Below are 8,289 nucleotides of genomic sequence, written 5' to 3'. Positions count from 1 at the left end.
TGCATTCTACTACTAAGATGTGCCCTTTTGAAATTGTGTATGGTTTCCTACCTCGTGCACCTATTGATTTGTTGCCTCTTCCATCTTCGGAGAAGGTTAATTTTGATGCTAAAGAACGTGCTGAATTGATTTTAAAAATGCATGAGTTAACTAAGGAAAACATTGAGTGTATGAATGCTAAATATAAACTTGCTGGAGATAAGGGTAGAAAACATGTTGTGTTTGCACCTGGAGATCTTGTTTGGTTACATTTGCGTAATGATAGATTTCCTAATTAGCGAAAATCAAAGCTAATGCCACGTGTTGATGGTCCTTTTAAGGTGTTAGAGAAAATAAATGATAATGCATATAAACTTGAGCTACCTGCAGATTTTGGGGTTAGTCCCACTTTTAACATTGCAGATTTGAAGCCTTATTTGGGTGAGGAAGATGAGCTTCCGTCGAGGACGACTTCATTTCAAGAAGGGGAGGATGATGAGGACATCAATACCATTGTTACACCCACAACCCCTACTGTTACATATACTGGACCAATTACTAAAGCTCGCGCACGCTAATTAAATTACCAGGTACTTTCGTTTCTTGGTAAAGATTCTAATGTTCATGAGAATATGATGCTGCCTAAATTGGATACATTTGTTTTGCTTACAAATGAAGGGCCTAGCTTGGAGAAGGATGAACATTGGAGCATGAACACGCATGGAGTTGATGGCATGCGCAAGGGGATCAAGAACGGAGTTCCAAGTGATGATTTCAGGACTTTGAAACCACCATAAGGAGTGCATGAAGCCTTGGACGAAATATACAAGATGCCACTTCATAAATCTCGTCTAGAGGCTATTCTAGGTGCCGTGTCACCTTATTATTGGGCCAGGCCCATGTATTTTCGAAATACTTAAGTATAGGCTGTTTTTAGAGTCCGTATGTGTGGGGAAACAAGAGTTAGGGTTGGTTTCGGACCCCTCCTCCAAGGGCCACGAAATTCCCCCCTCTTCCTCCATATATACAGCCCTTAGGGCGTCGTTTAGACTTTGGGTTTTGTTTAGATTGAAAGTTCGCCATAACTGCAACTTCGCGTACTTCATTTGTGTTCAATGACCAGACAAAGGCGTCACAGAACCCCCCCTTGATCAATAAAGCTTTCATCTTATATTCGCAATATCTAGATTGCAATATCAGTTTCTTGCTTGTTCTTCGTTTGCTCGCAGGAAACAGACCCTTGTGGTCAGGTTGATCGTGCTCCGGCATGGTCAATAACCTCTCGGAGTTGGTTTAGCGATTGCTAAGGTGCGACGTTCTCGCACGTTCGTAGTCGGATCGTCAAAGTCGAATTCCACCAAAGCGAAATCCATCATCTCATCGAAAGACGGGACACCTTTGCCTCTATCAGAGTGCGGGAAGACTAAGTGCAGCACACAACCCGACAACCATATGCAGTGTCACGTGTTACCACACATGTGTTAACTTAAGGAAACATATGTGTAACTTACTAGTAATCGCTCACGAGTACTCGCACACGCATCGTGTGCGATACTCCTAGCCATCGGAAGCAACTAGTATGCATTTTTCAAAGGTTTTAGTAGACACAGAATCACACACGAATTAACTCTAGTAATCGTATGTGTTATATTTTCTCATCGCAAACAGTTCATCCGAGTGGGTTGTTTGCAGCATATCACACACATCTTGTTAAGTTGAACCATTTCAGTTGTGTTCCCTGATCGAAAACAGTTCGTCCGAGTGAACCGTATGTCGTATATCACACACACCATGATCTGGCTAACCGTTTCTGTTGCATTCCCTAATAGCAAACAGTTCATTAGAGCGAACTATATGCAGTACATCGCACACACCTTGATATGGCTGCCTGTTTCTCGTGTTCTATCTCATCGCAAATATTTCTTATGGATCAACGTATGCCCCGCATCGCACACGCAACTAAAATCTGAACTGTGTTTGATGTATCATTCATCGCAAACGTTTTGCATCCTTTTTAACGGGTTTTTTACATCACCGTTTGTGATTAATGCATCGCACATAGTTTCGTCAAAGGGTCTCTGATCGTAGTGTCGCATTAGCAGCATCCTGCGATAGTGCACCCGCACCCCCTGGTGCTATACATACTAGACCAATCACTAGAGCTCACACATGCCAATTGCATTACTAGGTACTTCCATTTCTTGGTAACAATTGTAATGCTCATGAGAATATGATGCTTCCTAAATTGGATACATTTGTGTTGATTACTAATGGAGGCCCTAGCATCCACAAGAGGGATGGACACTGGAGCAGAAACAAGCATGGAGATGAAGGCACGCGCGAAGGGAACCAAAATGACGTTTTGAGGGCAGATTTCAGTACTTTGAAGCCTCCTTAATGACATACAAGGACATGGATGAAATATACAAGATGTCCTTTCATAAATTTCGTCCATAGCTTATAATAGTTTTTGTGTCGCCTTGTCTTTGGGCCAGACCCATGTAATTTCGAAACAAGAGTTAGGGTTGGTTTCGGACCCCTCCTCGAAGGGTTCATGAAATTCCCTCCTCTTTCTCCATATATACATCCCTTAGGGCATCATTTAGACTTTGGGTTTTGTTTTGATTAAAAGTTCGCCATAGCTGAAACTTTGCGTACTTCATTTGTGTTCAACGACCAGACCAAGATGTCAAAAAAACCCACCTTCATTAATAAAGCTTTCCTCTTATATGCGCAATATCCAGATTGCAATTTCAGTTTCTTGCTTGTTTTTCGTTTGCGTGCAGGAAACAGACCCTCGTGTACAGGTTGATCGTGCTCCGGCGTGGTCAATAACCTCTCAGAGTTGGTTTAGTGATTGCTAAGGCGCGACATCCTCGCACGTTCTTAGTCGGATTGTGAAATTCTACTCCACCAAAAACGATAGCCACCATCTCATCGAAAGACGGGACATCTTTGCCTCTATCACCAAGCCGCCCCAAGGCGAGCTGAGAGGACCAACCGATATAGCAGACCTGCAGTGCGCATCGCAAGCGCACACTCTAAAATCCTATACCGCCATATTCTATCATCCCATCTTTAACAGGGGTCAAATCATTGTTCTTGCCACGCCTTTCAGCCGTCAATGCCACCATGATACCACACAACACCACCATTCTTCATGCGTACATCAACACGCACCCATCGCTGATACACAATTATGCCCGCCGAGACCCGCCATCGTCGATGTGGGAGATGCAACACCGCTCCACCTCTTGGCCCCTCCAGGCAGCACTTGTTTCAAAATGATGCCCTGGGTGGGAGGACAACACTGAAGTCGTCAATATCGTCAGCTCTAGGAGACACAGATCTTGGGTTTCCCTTGGAACAACCCGAGCAAGATGACACAGATTGCAACAACGATGCCTCCATAAGGAAACGACATCAAAGATGTCGCCTTTTGTCTACCATGGCCAAAGACGGGACAATTATCGCTGGCAGTCACGCCACCCTGACCCCACGGCCAATAAGATCCATGCGAAGCCATGCCTTGAACATATAAGTAGTTGCCGGAATGCCGCCAGAGGTCTCCAACTGCCCCTCACCGGCCCCTCCATGCACAACTGGTCAGACAAGAGCCAGACAGCGATGAAACTGAATGGGGATTAGATCCAATGCCACCACCACCAACCTTGGCCTAAGAGCACCACCACCGACCATGGATGCGACAGCCGCCATTGCCCGACCAGGAACACCACCCTGACTGTCGTGCCCGACTTCTCCGCCGAATAACACCCTAGGCCCACTAGGGGGAGACTGCTGCGACACCCGATGACGCAGAGCATCTAACGAGCGTGACCATGTCAAGTGCCCCTTTGTCAAAATACACGTTCATGTAGGGCACCGGAGAAAGTTCCCTGATTTGTCCTGATGTTCATGAATTGGAGGTGGGTTCAAGGAGGAACACGAAGAACACAGCGGGAAAATAGGAGAAATCACAAGAGGAACACTCAAGAATAAGTCCAATCACACATCCACTAGACTAACAAACTCATAAGATCCACAAGGTACATGAACAATAAAAGGGAACAAGGATACATGGTAGAGTTCATCCCAAATCCAAGAGGAGATGAAGTCTTGATATTCGTGGAGGGTCTTCCCTAGAAGGGGTCTTGACTCCAATAGGATCTTCTCACATGGAGGCCTTGATCTCCATGGGAGAGTGATACGTCTCCAATGTATCTATAATTTTTCATTGTTCCATGCTAATGTAGTATCAATCTTGGATGTTTTATATGCAAATATATATCTTTTCTGGGACTAACATTTTAACCCAATGGCGAGTGCCAATTGTTGTTTTTCTCCTGTTTTCGGTTTCCACAAAATCGGTAACAAACGAAGTCCAAATGCCACAAAACTTTTTACTGATTTTTTTCTGGATAAGATAGACCCTAGAAGCTTCAGGAGGAGAACAGAAGTGATGCGGACCATCCTACAGACATCACCATGCCAATGGTCCATTTGGCAAGTGACATGTGCGACATCTACTTCACATACACAAAGGTGAATCATCTCCTTTACACGTGCTCGCTTGACCCCTTTGAGGATGGTATACTACTTGACCATCCATCGTGCACGCATAGGCATTGCAGGAGCTTCATGAATGTTGAGGAGGCATGCAAGCGCCAAGGAATGACTACATCGTCTGCGAGGGAGGCATGGAAGAGAATACGGAAGAAAGGAGAAGAAAACAAAGTGGTGGCTGGAGGCAGTCCGGACATCCGGGTCCACATCCGGATCATACGGGAAACAGCCGGATCATCCGGACCTTCCTCACGATCATCCGGATAACTGCGCCGAAGACACCTGAAGGCTTCCACTAGAAGCCGGATTATCCAGGACTCCATCAAACCCCGGATGCCCGGATCATCCGGATGCCCACTCGGATCATCCGACATTTGCCTGCCCGCCTGACTCGGGCCGTGGCCCATATATCCATTTCACCCCCTCACTTACCCCTTTGTGGCTTAGACTATAAATAGACCTCCCACTCCTCATTTCTAGGGTTGGCAAATATGATAGCTCATTTCTGTTTGAGCTTTGCTCCTACCTCTACTCTCGAGAGAGAGAGAGAGAGAGAGAGAGAGAGAGAGAGAGAGAGAGAGAGAGAGAGAGACCACTCCATTGGAGGCCAAGACCTCCATCTAGGAGAAGATCCCGAGGGATATCAAGACCCCCATCAAGCAAGGATCGTCTAGATCATCAAGACCACATATCCTTTGGATTCGGGATGAACTCTATCTTGTTCCGATTTCCCTTCATTGTTCATGTACCTTGTAGATCCATTTGTTTATTAGTCTAGTGGATGTGTGATTGAACTTGTTCTTGAGTGTTTCCCCTTGTGATTTCTCCCCCGTTCTTCGTGTGTTCTTTGTGTTCTTCGTGGGATCTCCCTCCAAAATGTGAAAGACCAGCCCCTAGGGTTCCACCCTACGTCATATTGGTATCATGAGCCATGGTTGATCATGAATTTGGATTCCCTACCTCTTTTTTTCTAGCCTAATTTGGTTGATTTCGTCCTAAATTCGAAAATCCTATCAAAAATAGCCCAATTTTTTGTGATTTTTGGTTTGATGATGTTTTGTTGGATTTGATCCATGGATTTGATGTGTTGCAGGTAGATCTAGTTTCTCCACAAGTTTCCCCACCTTTCATCCACTAAATCTCCTCAATTTTGACCCCCAAATCATCAATTTCCGCCCCAAAATCGCATGCCCGAGAGCAAATCCCGAGCGGATTGACCTACCTGGATCATCATGAAGAACTCCCGGATCCATCCAGATCAGCTGGATGCCACCCCCCCACTCTGGACGTCCGAATAACCTATACACCTGAATACCCAGACCGGAGTTGACAAACCCGGATCATCCGGATGTACTCCCGGATCATCAACACATAGCCCGGATCAGCTGGACCTCCTCCCGTATGTACGGGTAACCCTAAAACACACATGGCTGATTTGGCCATAACTAATTCATTCAGAGTCCGTTTTCGATGTTCTTTAGCTCGTTTTGAAGGTATTCACATCCCCCATGCCAAAAAATACTTCCAACATCATTTGACTCAATCAAAGTTTTGGAAATTTGGCATTTTGCCTAGGCCCTCCACCATATCATCTGCATTACCACCATCGATTTACGCAACCTAACTCATTTTTCTCCCCATAATATTAATGGCTGCTTGTGTAGTGATTCAAGTCTTCCAAGGCATTTCGGCTACTTAGGGATGGTTACTTCTTCATCAACCACCACCATAACTTCTGCATAACCCATCATTGCACTTCTGCAATCCCATTGACCTTCCGAAACCACCACCGCTCCGCTACCACCATATGACATTTGCATTTGCAGATTTTGAGTTGTGTTTTTTTAGTTTCCTAGGGTGTTCCGGCTACTAGGAACGGTTCGACATCAACAACACTGCCGCTTAACTTCGTCAAGGATCCCACTTTGAACACCTTCACCATTTTCACACCCTAACCGTAAGCAAGAACGGTAACCTATATATCATCTTGGTATCATGGTATCCCATCATTGTACATTCTTTTTGTCATAGTATTGATAACCCCTAGCCCATTTTGCATCACTTGCCTATCGAGACTAGCCATTGAGTATTGCCGGCAATGTTACTTGTGCACATTAGTGACCATCGATATACACCTTCCATTGCATACATAACATATCATCTTGGTATCATCATATCATCTCTCGTGTCACAAAATTGTTCCTGCATATACACAATTGCTATCTTGGTTTGTGCATTTCGCATAGTGGCCAAACCAAAAAAGAAGAATCTTATAAGAAAAAGAGAAAAACAAAGAGCTTGTAAGCAAGAGCCATAACATCATACCACATTGCATATCAAATTGTCATCATCGATCATTGTGGATCATCGTGAGTACAACACCGGGAACCGTACATACATAGCATACTTGGGATAGAAAGTTGATAAATTTTGCATCTTATAGGTTGTGCACAGGTGCATATTCACCTATTGAGCAACCATGCTAGCATCTCTCTTGAGTTGTGCAACACGAGCATTTTACGTGGATTCCACATTTTGTGCTTGTTCCTTGGTTGCATGAACCCATTTATCTATCCGTGCGTGTGTTTCCGTGTGCCACATATTGCTATTTGTCTACTTGTTTCATGTGCGAATTTATGAATCTCTTTCAACATTATTGACTCTTGCTAACAATTGCATAAAAATTGTGTGCCACTTGTCCTAACCAAGCCACTTGATAAGCTTTAATTTGTAGGTGTGCGTGAGCAAGTCCGGTACCAATTCCACTATTCTTTCATTTCACATTGAGTGAAATGGGATACATCCTCAACTTTGGGAAAAGGTAGTCCGGTACCACTACTCAAGTCTTGTGATGGATAGGAAAAGCACGTCAACTTCGGTCTACACAAATAACGACGAGTTCGATGCCACGAAAACTTCTTCAATGCCAAGATGGATACTCAAATGGAGGAGATCAAAGCCCTCAGAAAGTCTACCAAGATGTATTCCTCTTCTTCGAGAAGACGCTCAAGTGCATGTGCTTCTGAGTTACCATCTCCAGCAAGTTCACATCAACATCAACACCATCACCCACATGAATGTGAAGGTCAAGAGCTCAACACCAACAACCACTCAACGACTTCACCATCTACTTTGGCATCTTTGCCAAGCGACTTCAAGGCATCTTCGCCTTTCGATATGCGGCATCTTTGCCAACAAGCACCTCAAGAGAAGCTCCCCATGCTCAAGTCTGCAAATTCCACGAGCTACTACGACCTCGACACCGACCATGAGATTCCTTTTTATGGAACTCAAGACCCTGAGGAGTATCTCGGGTGGGAGCGCAAGGTGGACGACTACCTGAAGCTACATCAATTACCTCCAAAGATCAAGCGAAGTGGGCCACAAAAAACATCCACGACTACGCGTCGACTTGGTGGCTTCACACACCTTCGAAGACCTTCGACATGAGTTAGCCCAAGATGAAGCAAGCTATGCAGAGAGAGTTTGTGCCTTAGACCTACATGGAACATCTTCAACACCAAGCGAAGAACACCATACAAGGATCCAAGTCCCTCGACGAGTACTTCAAGGAGATGAAGAAAGCCTTGCGACAAGACGGCATGGACGACCCCATTTGGATGAAGTTCCACTTCATGATGGGATTGAACAATGACATCTCTAATACTATCTTCCTCAAGAACTACAAGTCCCTCGACGACCTCTACATTGGTGCTCTCAAGGCAGAACAAGAACACATGAAGGACA

Source organism: Triticum aestivum, chromosome 5B (assembly GCF_018294505.1).
Source record: "Triticum aestivum cultivar Chinese Spring chromosome 5B, IWGSC CS RefSeq v2.1, whole genome shotgun sequence".
NCBI lineage: Eukaryota > Viridiplantae > Streptophyta > Magnoliopsida > Poales > Poaceae > Triticum > Triticum aestivum.
This window is presented reverse-complemented; position numbering follows the sequence as displayed.